The sequence below is a fragment of the Hyaena hyaena genome, unplaced genomic scaffold (assembly GCF_003009895.1).
Source record: "Hyaena hyaena isolate Hyena2069 unplaced genomic scaffold, ASM300989v1 scaffold_42, whole genome shotgun sequence".
Lineage (NCBI taxonomy): Eukaryota > Metazoa > Chordata > Mammalia > Carnivora > Hyaenidae > Hyaena > Hyaena hyaena.
Genome location: NW_024080674.1, coordinates 3,606,401 through 3,620,175, shown reverse-complemented (window position 1 = coordinate 3,620,175; position 13,775 = coordinate 3,606,401).

The window sequence follows — 13,775 nt, the reverse complement described above, 5'->3', positions numbered from 1 at the left end:
TACCCTGAGGGGCAGATACTAGGAGAAAACTCCTGCACCGTGTGCGTGAGCAAGTTAGGAGCCTGGCCCCGGCCACAGCCAGCGGGCACAGGGCTGCTTCCTTCTTGTCCTGATTTCGGCTCTTCTGTCTCCACCACCACTGCTGTCCCATACGTGACAATCATTACTGTTCATGAGAACTTGCTCTGCGCCATTAGCTCCAGAAATCCCCCTAAGCCCCCAGGGTAGGTTCTACTCTAATCTCTGTTTTACAGACGGGCTCCCTGAGGCCTGGCTGGTCGCTGGGAGAGGCAGGATTTGAACCCAGGCAGGCTGGCTTTGGGACAGCGCTCTCTGTGACGTGGCCGGCTCCTACATGCTTGCCTGTTCCTCTCTGCTAACACCCTCCACCTCCCCCCCACCCCCACCCCAGGCCGAGTTCTGCAGGCTGGCTTCACCCTAGGAGAGCCCCTGATCTGCCTGGGGGCCTCCAGCTTTCTCGCTGGCTAAGAGAAGGCTCTGGGCTCTCCCTGCTGACAGAGCAGCTATTTCTGGTCCCAAAGCCCCAGTTGTTGGAAATTACAGTGCTTCCTCATGGCTCCCAGCTCATGGCTTCGAGAGGCTCCTAATTACACATGTCTCCCATTAGCCAGAGCAAGCTATTTCCACGACCGTGACACAGGCGTGTTAAGAGGTAAACTGCCGTCCATCCTCCAGCAGCGTGCTCATTTGTCTCTGTCAGGCCCCATTCCCGCCCCGCCAGGCCCCTGCGCTCCCCGAGCCATCAGAGAAGCAGCTTCATCCTGCAAAGGCCTTCGTCGGGCCCAAGAAGTCAGGGCTTGAGGACCCTACAGAGTGAATCGTTTTGTGAGTATTTAATAGCATTGTCCCAATGACGAATAAGTCACACCTTAATGGACCACTTTTCAGCTTGTAACCCCAAGTCAGGACTCGTAAAATGTTACCAGATGTCAACGATGCAAAATATGCCTCCGGCACGTTCCTGCACGCGTGAGGGCCACAAGCTTCCCACCTGCAGGAGAGCCAGGCACTAGCGACCCAAGGCGGGCGCAACTTCACATTTGCCCCCGCAAACAGAAGATCCAGCCACCCCCACCCCCGCCCACCTTTGATGGCCTCTTTGTGGGATATGTGTCTGGAAAGAGTGGACAGGGGTGTGGGCCAGGAGACAGCTCAGCTCAGATGGCGGGGATTCTGGGAGACGAAGTACAGGGACTCTAAGCCCTTGAAAGGGGACTGGAGGGTCTCAGAACCTTGCCAGCTTTGGGGTCAGAAAGAAAAGGTTTGCCTCCAGATTTTGCTGTTCACCAGCTGTGTGACCTTGAGTGAGTCAGTTCACCTCTCTGGCCTCAACCAGGGATAATCCTAGACCTCGCTTCACAAGGCGGTAGAGAGGGCTGAATGGGGGAAGGAATGAAAAGAGCACAGAAAAGTGCACAGCACCTCGTACGTGCCGCACAAACTGGGTGGTAAGAGGCGTGTGTGTTCGTAATAGCTAATATTTAGGAGGAGCAGTGTCCCCCCCCAAAAATTTATGTCTACCCAGAGATTTGGAATGTGACCTCATTTGGGAATTGAGCTTTGCCGGTGTAGTCAGTTAAGACGAGGTCACAGTGGATTGGGGTGGCCCCAGATCCAATGACTGGTGTCCTTAGGAGGGGAAGAAGGCCACGTGAAGCCGGCATATAGCGGCTCATTCATTGTTCACCCATTCGGGGCAAGGCCAACAGCGGGCGAGGCACACACCCAGGACCAGCATCCTCTGGCCCATTCGACACCCTCAAACAATTCCCACGGTCATCCTTGGATGACGTCATCCCTGATCATCGCTGCTGCTGCTACGTCGGGGGGTGGGGGGCAAAACTCAGGCTAAACCACACATTATGGTGCCGTCCCAACAGCAAAGATCCCCTACCCTGGGTCAGGAGTGTTTTTCCACCAGGAAGTGAGAACAGTTCATGTGAGTTTGTTCACCCTTTGTCCCAGGATACAAAAATGTGAGAAATGTGCAAGGGCTCAGGCCACGGAGGGGCACCGCATCCCGCCCCCGAGATCCACTTCCTGCGCAGGGCTGAGGGTCAGGGCGGAGACCACCGCAGAGAGAGTCGGGACGAGTGTGTACCGCTCTGCTGCATGCTTGCTGGGGGTGCCGGAGAGGCTCCCCTTGCCCTGGGCCCTGGTTTTCTTATCTGTAAAGTGGGGGTGATGATGCCTGGTGCCTGGTCCGTCAGCGCGTAGAGTTGAGCTACATATAACTGCAGGGAAGGTCCTGTTGAGCAATTTTCCTCAGTTCTCCCAAAGGGGTCACCCACATGAGAAAGGAATCCTTCTATCAGTGCCTCCCCCAGACCCCACTTGAATACAAGCCGACTTGACCCTGTCAGTCCATCCATAGGTAATCACTAAACACCGACTGCATGCATGATGCCGTGCCGGTCGCTGGGAGGATATTTACAATTGTCAGCACTGCTGATTCACAGCGTCAGCAACAGCCACCATTTGTTGAGCATTTGCTACATCCAAGCATTGTGTGCTTTCCCTCTTAATCCTAGCAACACGTCTGTAAGATCCTGTCCTCAGAACCCCGGTGTTTGAGAGAAAACTCCGTTCTGGGGGAGCACTACTTGCCCAAGTCCACACCGTTAGTTGGACTCCCTTTCCTCCCTGCCTCCAAATGAGACATGGCTGCCTGCAGGTGCCCACGGCCTGGGGCAGTGATGAGACCCACTCAGGGTGAGACATTTGAGCCAAGCTTGCCCTTCTCACGTCTGACACTCTGACACTCGGGAGTGTTACACCACCAAGACCTTCCCGAGAAGTCGTTACCGTTGTTATGATCCTGCTTAGACTGATGAGGACACCCAGGCTCAGGGGGTTGTCGCTGAGCAGGGACCCAGTCGGGCCTCCTGCCACATCTCAGATGCCCAGTCACCACGCAGTTGGCCTCCCTAAGGGAGCTGGATACTGTTGGTGCTCAATCAGTGCAGAGCCAGCCCAGGGTGTGGGGAGTCGAGACCCCGGGAGGCTTCCTGGAGGCAGAGGGTGGGCAGAACCTGCGTGGCATAGATGTCCCCTCTGCACACCACCTCAGGGTGTTTGCCAGGAGCCTGGGAGCTGGGTGGCCCAGCCCCAACCTTCTGAAATTCACCTCTGGGTGCCTCGCTCCCCTGAGGTGCTCTGCCGAGCCCCGCCCCCCCCAGGCCCGTCCGCATGCCAGGCCGGGGCTGGCCCTTCACCCGCAGACCTCAAATTCTGTGGGCCCCAGGAAGGAGAATCAGAGCCAAGGTTATCGCAGGGGTCACATACCTTGGGGGAAGGGTGGGTATACAGAGCCACAGGTTATTCAGCGCAGAATTATTTGCTGTCACAACAGGTGGGAACCAGTGTCCTGTCCATCAGCAGGGGACGAGGTTAAGACACTTTGTCACGGTCACATTCGCCCAGGTGTCCCCGGGGAAGAGTGGGAGGCTTGTGAGTGATAGAAGCTGGGACACGTATGAGGGACCCGAACCTCTCCCGAGCGCGCTCCTTTGATCCTACATCAGTCTCAGGAGGAGGGACCATTATCACTTTAAAATGAGGAAACTGAGGCGCCAAGAGGTCAAGTCCCTTGCCCAAGGCTTGTGGCTGTGAGCAACGGAGCGAGGGTTTGGTGCAGGACCGCACTCAGAAGCGCCCGGCCTCCTGGCTTCTCGGGGGCCCCTCTGCCGGAGGCTCCCCAGAACCTGGGGAAGGAGAGGAGCATGCACATGAGCCTGCACTTCCCGGCCCGCGCTGGCCTTGGGGAGCGGGTGTGCCCAGAGGCGCTTGCCTGGAGCCGCCTGTGTCCACGGCAGGTTGTGAGGACTTGGACACTGCGGTAGCCAGCTTCTCTCTGCAGTCAGCTGTGGCTGGCGGAGCCCACTAGGTGTTCTTATAGCCTTCCCTGGAGTCCTGACAAGGGAAACTAAATGAGCCACAGGGCCCTTTCATCACCAACAGCCAGGTTTCACAGTTGGGGGTGGAGGAAGGACAGAAAAAAAAAAAATCCCTTTTCCCCCCCACTTTTGAGCTAATCAGCAGAGCTCAGGGCCGGGTGGCCAACGTGTTGGTGTTGAGAAAAGCTGAGTTCTCAAGCAGAACTAATTGGCAACAGAAATGGAATTTTTTCCCCCAAAACAGTATAAACATGCTTGATCCCTGGGAATTACCCTTTGGAATAGGTATTCCAGACATGTGTATGACTGACGGGGTGCACGCCCCCACCCCCTCCCCTGCCACGGGCAGCCTGCCCTGGTCACGGCTCAGCCGGGTCAGCCTTTTTCTCCACAGGGTGGTCACGAAGGTCAGGGGCCTAAAGCAGTGCAGCCTGGAATGGACGTCTGCTCTCCTGTCGCCCTGGGCCACTTCCTTCCTCCCAGAAACAGCCGTTGGCTTTGGGGTAGACCCCATGGCCTGATGTGCAGACGCTTTGGGTGGGATTCATCCCTCTCTGCTCAGGGGATGAACCCTGGCAGGTATAAGCCAAGGAACGTACGCCAGGAAAATTTTAGGAACGGGCACCCACCCCAATAAGAAACAATAAGGTACAAAAAGGAACACTTAGTGATGCTTCTAGAAGAGAGCTCTTGCCATTTTAGAGGCGCAGAGAGGTTGCAGTAACCTACCCAGAGGCACACAGCACAGCAATAGGGGATCCATGATATGAACCCGAGTTTGTAGGATTGAAGAGTCGGTGACATTCGACTGCTAGGCTCTGCCAAGAGGTGCCGTAACCTCGCAAGGAAGCCAGACAAGCCGGGTTCAGACCTATCTCTGCGGTTTGCCACCTCTGTGATTTCAGGCATGTTACTTAACCTCTCTGCTCCTCAGTCTCCATACCCGTGAAGTGGGGCCTGTCAAGCACCACTGTTCATGGGGGTCTGAGGGTTGAACGGATTAACAGCAGTCCACGTAGAATGTCAGCAACCATAACTGTCATGCAGAGAGAGGGGATCTGTCCCTGCCCCAGTCACTCTGTCGCCCACACATGGTAAGAGGCAAGGGAAGGGGAGGAAGGAGAGATCGGGGCTGCCGGCCGGGTCTGGAATCCCCACTCCCTATTTTCCCTCCTGCGGCGTGGCTCTCGGGCTGGGGTCCCCCCCAGCAGCAGCTCCGCCTCAAAGATGTGAGACTCCACTAACCCGCAGCCCGGTCAAGGCTTTGGGACAGTCTTAGACCCGGAGATACCCGTCCGCAGTGGTGGTCAGAAGCCAGGGTAAATGCCACTCATTCACGAGGCAGAAAGTAAGACCTCAGACGAGTGGCCCTGTGGCAGAGGGCTCGCTCGAACTGGCACAGCCACGCTGGGAAATAGTTCAGGACAGTACTTCCTGTTTCCTGCACCCCAGCCATGGTGCTTCGGGAACCCCCGGGAGACCCGCGCTGGGACAGGTGCGAGAAGGCTCGAAGCAGCACCTCTTACTTTCACAGACACACAAGTGGGAAGTCCCCCAACGCCTGCAGATGTGGAAGGCACACATCATGTGCCACACAACAGCACGTGGCAATGGGAAAGGAATAAACAAGGAGCCATGTGCAGCCACGGGGGTAGAGTTTAGTAGTAAATGCTTTACGAAAACATAAGTGACAGAAGACTATTTATAAAGTTCAAAATTAGTGAAAGTATATTGTTTTTGTGTAAACACATAAGCAATACAATTTTTCTTTAAACAAGGGAGGTCAGGATGATGAAAAAGTTCTGCAAGTAGACGGTGGTGACAGGTGTATGACACTGAGCGTGTCCTTGATGACACTGAATTCTAAACTCGAAAATAGTTAAAATGGTAAATTTTATGTATATTTTTGCCACACTTTTAAAAAAAATTTTAAATGTTTATTTGACAGAGCGCATGAGCGTGAGCGGGGAAGGGGCAGAGAGGGGGGACAGAGGATCCAAAGCTAGCTGTCAGCACAGAGCCCGATGCGGGGCTCGAACCCACAACCGTGAGATCGTGACCTGAACAAAACCAAGAGTCGGACGCTTAGCTGACTGAGCCACCCGGGCGCCCGCCACAAGTTTTTAAAAAGCCATAGGAAGATCAAAACGCAAAATCCAAGGTCGTAACTGCTGCCGTGGGAAGGAGCATGTGAGCGGATGTAAATCGGTGTCAGAGTTCTAGTTCCAGGCTGGGTGGTGGCTCTCCAGGCGTTTCTGTAAGTAAATGTAGGGAGACTGCTGGAGGGACAGTGGGTGGGACCGTCCAGGTACCTCTCGCAGCCTGTCTGTCCTTAGAAGGTCGTGATTAGCTCGCTTCTGCCTGAGGTCTGTTTTGTGAGTCAGGGAGAGCTCTCTGGACCAGGATTTGGGGACCAGGGACCTAATGGCCGCTGGACCAGTGAGCAGGGCCTTCAGCCATTCCCTCCGCTGTTCACCAGGCTTAGGACTGTTCGGTCCCCTGCGGGTGGGGGCATCCGGCGGTGTGCTTGGAGGGCATGGGGATGCCCGCCTCCTCCTGCAGGGCCTTCCTCTCCCCTCACCCGTGCGGAAGGCAGTGCTGGACTCGCTCGAGGGCTCCCGGCCACGTAGGGGTGGGGGTGGTGGGCCCAGCCCATGGGTAGCACAGAAGCAGCCACCGGTCACAACAAAATCCCGTAACCTGCCTGAGCCCAGTGTGTCTGAGCTCAGGTGCGGGGATGGTGGTGCGCACAGGGCCCCCTGTGCCCGGCTGAGGAGGATGAGGGGGCGGGGGCGGCGTGGAGAGTTCAGGACGCGAGCCGGGGTTGGTCCGACAGCACATCTGGTGATGTACAATCCGGCTGACTCCCATCGTTACGCAAGTGGATGGCCCCTGCGTGAGCCGGCACGGGCCGTTAAAACGTGGTGTTCGTGAATGTCGTGTGGGGCTGGAGAGCCCTGGTGACCCTCGTGCAGCGTTCTCCCAACAGATCTGACGGCCTCGTCACCCTTGGCAGCATAGCAAAGCAGGTATTTCCACGAGTATTAATTGAGTGCCCACTGTATGCCTTTATTGAGCACCTACTATGGACTATTACACTGAACAAAATAGGCACAAAAAAAAATCTATGCCGTCAGGAAACTCACATTCCAGTCGGAGCCATTTAAGGAAAGAAAACTATACAGTATGCTAGATGATGAGAAGCGGTAAGGGGCAAGCCATGTGAAGACGTGGAAAACAAGTGTCCCAGGCAGAAGGGAAAGCAATGCAAAGGTCCTGGGGCAGGACTGCCTAGCACAACTGAGAACAGCAAATGTGACAAGAGGGAGAGAGGGGAGGTGAGTTCCACATCCTGCTGGGCCTCGTGGCCACGGTGAGGACTCGGCCTTCTACTCTAGGTGAGGCGGGACCAGGGTGTTCTGGGTGTTCTGAGCAGAGGAGGGACAGGGTCTGATTTCATTTTACCAGGACCCCGCTGGCTGCAGGTAGGGAAGAGACTGTCAGAGAGGCAAGAAAAGCAGAGACACCAGTGAGGAAGCAACTACCACAGTCCAGAGAGAACTGGCCTCTTGAACCAGGGTGGGGGCTGCAGAGGGGACAGGAAGTGGTTAAAGGAAAACCCAATAAATAGAGTTTCTTTTCTACTGAAAAGTGGAAACAGCTGGGTTCTACTTGTGTGTTTTGGGGTCAGAACGTTGGAGATGTGGTTATCAAAATGGATCCCTTCCTCCAGCCTCCCGGGGCTTCTGATATGCAGGCATTGAAAGGAATGTTTCAGGGGCGCCTGGGTGGCTCAGTCAGTTAAGCGTGTGACTCTTGGTTTCGGCCGAGGTCATGATCTCACAGTTTGTGAGTTCAAGCCCCGTGTGGGGCTCTGTGCTGACAGCGTACAGCCTTGCTTGGGATTCTCTTTCTCCTCCTCTCTCTGCCCCTTCCTGCCTCTCTGTCTCAAAATAAGTAAACTTTAAAAAATTGAAAGGAATGTTTTAGGTGTCCGTGAGCTAACATAGAACAACACCCAGGATATACTGTCAGGTGGAAAAAGTAAGATGCAGAATAGAATGTATAGAAAGATCTCAGTTTTGAAAATTAAGGTTACAAAAAAAAGAAAGATGTGAAAATGAGTGAATGAATGGTCTGGAAGAATAGACACCTGACTCTCCGTGGTGGTTCCCTGGGGGAAGCCTCTGAGATTTAAACTCAGGATCGACCTTCGGGCCACACAAAATAAGTATAAAACCCTCTTTTAATTCTCTTTAAAATTTCAGTGAGGGGCGTCTGAGTGGCTCAGTCGGTTAAGCATCTGACTTTGGCTCAGGTCTTGATCATGCAGTTTGTGGGTTCTATCCCCGAATCGGGCTCTGTGCTGACAGCTCAGAGCCTGGAGCCTGCTTTGAATTCTGTATCTCCCTCTCTCTCTCTGCCCCTCCCCTGCTCTCTCTCTCTAAAAAAAAAAAGAGAGAGAGAGAGAAATAGGCATTAAAAAAATTGCAGTGAGCATGGCTCTATTCCCGCCATCAGATTTGTGCTTCTCTGAGCCAGTGTCCCCACCTGGGCCTCCTCCTTGGCCTCAACTATAAGAGACAGAACTCTGGAATGAGAAATACTTTCCTTTCCTTGCTGGCCTGGAAGATCTGGAAAAGGCCCACCTGGCTCCCAGGGTTTCTAAAAATAGAAAGTTGTCTTGACATTCCTATAGATTTGGCTTAGCTGTCCCTTCCACTGGTTCCAAGATGCCGTTTCTGTTAGAGAATCAGGCTTTGCGCATGAAAATAAAGTACAGCGGGAGCGAGGCCTTAAGTGGATGGAATTAACAGGAACCTGCCCTTGATGGGTCGCCGGAAATGCCCCCACAAGGGGAGCCAGTGAAGGCAACGCAGAGCCCCAGGCCTTTGCCACTGCCTGGGCCGGCCAGGTGCTGCCTGTGTAGACGACACCTTCCACTCGACCATTCATCCAGCGCTCAGAGCGGGAGAGACGAGTTGGGCTGTTGGTATGTTCCAGGCAGGAGGAGGAGCTGAAGTATTTGTGTCCAGGCTTAGTGTCTGGAGTCTTAATTCCCATTGGGTGAGGGCTGAGGGTGGCCCAGGACAGGATTTCTGAAACCCTGAGCACGAGCGTATGTGCTGTGGGGCCATTGGTGTGCTGTTCAAGGGTAACAGCCAGCTCCAGGGGAGATCAACCACGTGTGTGTGTGTGTGTGTGTGTGTGTGTGTGTGTGCGCGCGCGCGCATGTACAAATATATGCACATACATACACACTTAGATTTATCATAGATTGTACTGAAGTAAAGGATGTGTGGCACACAATTTACAAATAAAAATAACATTTGTAGGTTTCACATGCTCGACTGATTCACACACAATGGTTTTGTTGCGTTCTGCCCCCGGCTCTTGTATCTGTAAGCAGCCCATGGCCACAACTGACCGGTGAGGGTGACTCTTCAGGAAAGCGGGTCGGTATTTCCCATCACTTAAGGAGTGAGACAAGGCCGATACAACAGAGTGTAGGGGACTTGACTCACCTGTCAGTGAAGTGAGCGAGCGCCTTCATCCTGGCGCGCTCTGCACGTAACGGCCACGGAGGTAACAAACTCACGCTTCACCTGCATCGCTAACTTCTCCTGTCCCCTCTCTCAAATCTAGACAATCTACAGCGAGCCCTGAGTTGTGCGGTTACCAGTTCCCGTGGCGTAACGACTCCCACCGTGGCTGACCCCAGGCTGCCGACTCGACTCGAGTCCCTGCGCGGCCTCGGGGAGAGGTGTGCAGCGGCGCACAGGGGATGGGGCTTCCGGCAGACGAGCACGGCGGGAACTCTCACAACAGTGCTGTGTCCTTCCAGAAACGGAACGCAGTGAGCTTTGATGACTTCCTACCTTTGCAGTGTCATTTATTCGAGTAGAAGTGTATGAAATTTAATTTTTAATAATGGCTCCTCCATTTGGCGAGGTCACCAGATTTCTGAAAACCTGACGATCGGCTCTCATGCGCCGGTGCAGGCAGGCTGCAGCACATGGCCGTGTAGGGGGCAGTGGCAGCAAGTGGCCCAGGTCGGGAAGGAAGCTGTTCCGTCCATCTGTGCCCAGGACACAGAGCAGCTCGGGTGCTGAAAGGGCAGGGGCTTTGGGAATCTCAGACGGACAGAGGCCTCAGCGGCCGAGGCGAGAGGAAGCAGGGACGGACACGCAGGGCAGGCGCCGTCAGTGGGCATGTGTCAGACACCACTTTGCAGCCCCCCAGGAAGAAGTGGGGGTCCTGGAGGTGGTGCCGGGTTTCCGCTGCGGAGTAGGTGAGGCCTTCCTGGCCTGGCACACACCTGGGTTAAATCACTCCCCACAAAAGCAACCCATTGGGCTCCAGGAGGCTCACAGGCCCAAAGGCCTGTGATCACTGACATCCGCACTGAGGCACTTGCTGCCATCAGCCTCCTCTTCAAGCCTTTGTGCCGAGGGACACCGTCCTCTGCTGGAAGCTTGTGGAGGACTTCAGTGCCCTCCAGCCAGAGGCTCGGAGTTTTAGAGTTGCAAAGAGATTTTCAGAGATTTCCTAAAAATAATCCCTTCGTTAAAACGCAGAGCCCCAGAGACTGGACGTGACTTGCTCAGGGTTACAAGAAAAACCAAGGGCGGGAGTGGGTGGGGTGACCTACTGTCCTGGGTGTGCCCTGCACTGAGGGTGTTGCCAGGACCCCCCACTCAGGGCTCAACTCGAGCCCAAGACAGGGGGCCTGAGCCAGTCTCTAAAGGAAGGAGGCCTGAGTCAGAGGTGCTGCAAGATGGAATTTTCCAGAAGAGAGAAGAGGAGGCCACATCATGGTGCCGGGTCTCCGGCACTGCCCAGACGCCTGGCCCCCCAGGGTCCCCCACCTGCTGGGGCCCTGCCGGGTTTGTCCCCACCTCGGGTGTAAAGTGCACCCCCCCCCCCCAGTGCCAAGGACACGCTCAGGGACTTTATCCACATCTTATCTCTGGCAGCCGCTGCCACAGCTGTGGGGCTGTATATGCAAATAGCCGCCCATAATCTTACTGTGTGATTCCCCCGGGGAGGCAGCCGAAAGCTCTGTACGCATTTCACAATTCTGTTCCATCCCGAGGAGGAGTGGGGGCCCAGAATGATTCGAAACAGATTTTTGGAAAAGCAAAATAAAATCGGAACAAAACCTAGTAGAAGCATGTGCCACTCTCCCCACGCCCTGCTCTCCCCACCCCTGCCTGACACTGACCTTCCTCTCCTGCCTCCAGCAGCCTCCTGCGGCAGGGTAGCTGGGTGGCGGGCGCAGCACACGGTGGCGGGCGCAGCACACGGTGGCGGTCACTTTTCCTTCAAGCCGGGAGTCCCTGCCCATCCCAGGACGCCGGCCCCCACCCTGGACTGACGGCCCGTCCAGAGGTAAGGGCGGCTTAGCCCGTGGCTTCCTCTGACCTCTCTGCCTCCCACCTAAGGGTAATGCGCCCCTTGACGCCCCCTCCTCCTCCACCCCTCCCTCCTGGGGAGGTCGCAGAATCCCAGAACAGAAAACAGCCCACTGGAAGCGGAGAGTTAGTGCAAGTTGAGTCAGAAAGACGGAGATCTGATTCCGATCTCCGCCGCTGAACAGCTGTGTGACCTTGGGCAGGTCACTTCACTTCTCTGAGCCTCTCTTTGCTCAGTGAGTGTAATAACAGCAGCCACGCCAGAGGCTCATAGGGATCCCCTGAGCTGGAGCTTCAGAAACGCCAAGCTCAGAGCCTGGCTTGTAGCACAGAACATCAGAAACACGGTCCAAGGGAAAGCCCCTTAAAGATCACCTGTTCAGCCACTCCGTGTCAGAGATGGACTAACGGGGACCCAGGGCAGGGGGAGGACTTGCCCGAGACCACGCGGCAAGCGCTGGCATCCCATCGCGCCTCTCCCTCACTGTCCCCCTTCTCCGCGGAGCTCCGGGGCGGGGCGTGTGCACACCTCACCTCCCTCTAGCGTCTGGTCCACGCGCCAGCACTCACCATGGAGCAGGTACGGACGTCCAGGCCCGGTCACGCCTCCTCCTCCAGGCAGCCTGGCTTTCTCTGTCAGCGAGGCGAGCACTGGCTGCCGGTTGCCATCTGAGACAAGAGTCGAGCTGGGACTTGGGGAAGCAGGTCCACACTGGCCACTCTCAAGGTCGCCTCCCAGGAGCCCACGGCCCCCCCGTCTTCCTTATGGTGCCGCAGGACGTGGGGCAGAGCCTGCTGCGGGGCTCCGATAGCACCGCCCGGCTCTTATCTGGCCCGTGTCAGGGTGCAGGCAGCTGCCGATCCGGGGCTCCAGGAAGCCCGCCTGGGCCCCCCCCCAGCCGGCTGCTCTCTCCCCGGATGCCGCCTGCCGCTGTGGATGTAGCCGATTGCCCGTCAGTGTCACCGAGCTCTGCCAGGGGGAGTTCCATGCTGGCCCCCAGCAGGCGGGGCCCCCCCACCGGCCCTTCACGTCCCACCCCCCACTCCCATCTTGGCAAGGGGACAGGAGAAGGCAGCTAATTTCAAGTCCGCACGGCGCTTGTGGTCGTGTCCTGAACTCTCCACGATTAATCACGGAGCATCTGATTTCTGCTCTGCCTCAGAGGGGGGTGTGGGGACGCCTGGAAGTTTCTGTTTACTCCATTCTGCGCTGGGCCGTGTGCTAATCACAAACAGACAGAGACGCAGCCTGGCCCTCCCTCCCCCTCCCCTGCCTCTGCCTCCTCTTCTTACCTTGCCACTTTCATGTCCCCTCCGCACTCTCTCTCCCGCCCCTCCTTTCTCCCCCTCCCCATGCGTCCCCCTCTGATCCTCCACACCTCCTCCTGTGCTCCCAGTTTCCCTGGTGGCCAGTTGTCCCCTCTGCACCTCCCACCTCTCCTGGGGTGCAAATTGGCCTGGCCTTTTCCCTTTATGTCTTTAGAGTTAGTGGCCCACTGCTTTCACTGCCTTTTTTCCAACCTAATTTTTTCAGGGTTAAGTACAACTCCTGCAAACTTGATGGTGTCTCGCTCCGGGGGTGGGGTCCAGGCGTGCGCTCACACACACACACACACACACACACACACACACACACACGAACGGCGCCCTGTGTCACCTTGGCATGTCAGCCTTCGGACTGTGCGCAGAGACGGACTCAGGAACAAAGCCCCCATTGACCAGCCCTGCAGAGAAGCCTGGTCCTGCGGAGCCATCCAGCCTGTAACACCTAGAGATGAATTTCTCCCTGCCTCCCCTTGGCTCCCTTCCACCCTGCAGCCACTGCACACAAGGAGGCAGGAATAAATAGTCCCAACGAAGAGAAACTGCCACCCCTCCCCCCCACCACACACACATGCTAAAGAGTAATTTGGATTTGGCAAGACCTTTGAAAACCAGAAATGAGCATACAGCTGCCACTGGGAAAGTAACTTAACGCACGTGCATAAGGAGGCATCCATGCAGTTTTGTTACAAAAAAAGTTTATCATGGGAAGCAATTGAAAGTGATGTAACTGTCCATCAAACAATGCCTGATAAAATAGAATGTGGAAGAGTCAGAGTGTGGCTTACCAGGCACAAAGAACGAGCAAGGTCTGTATGTAACGACAGAAGTGAGTCGCCCAGACACCTCACTCAGTGAAAAGGGGGTCAAAGTGCTGTGTCTGGGACAGTGTTCATGGGGTAGCCCTCCCCAGTGTCCACGCACCAAGGATGAAGTACTTTGGACACACAGCAAGCCTGGAAGATAGTCTTGAAGGATTTAAACCAAACTGGGTTATGAGCTCTGGGGAAAAGGGAGGCAAAATGGTGCTCTTACCTGTAACAGGTTCATTCTGGGGAGTGAAAACGGACCCATCTCTTACTTGTGTCCCCAGCAGGTTCCTCCTGCACACACACGTGCG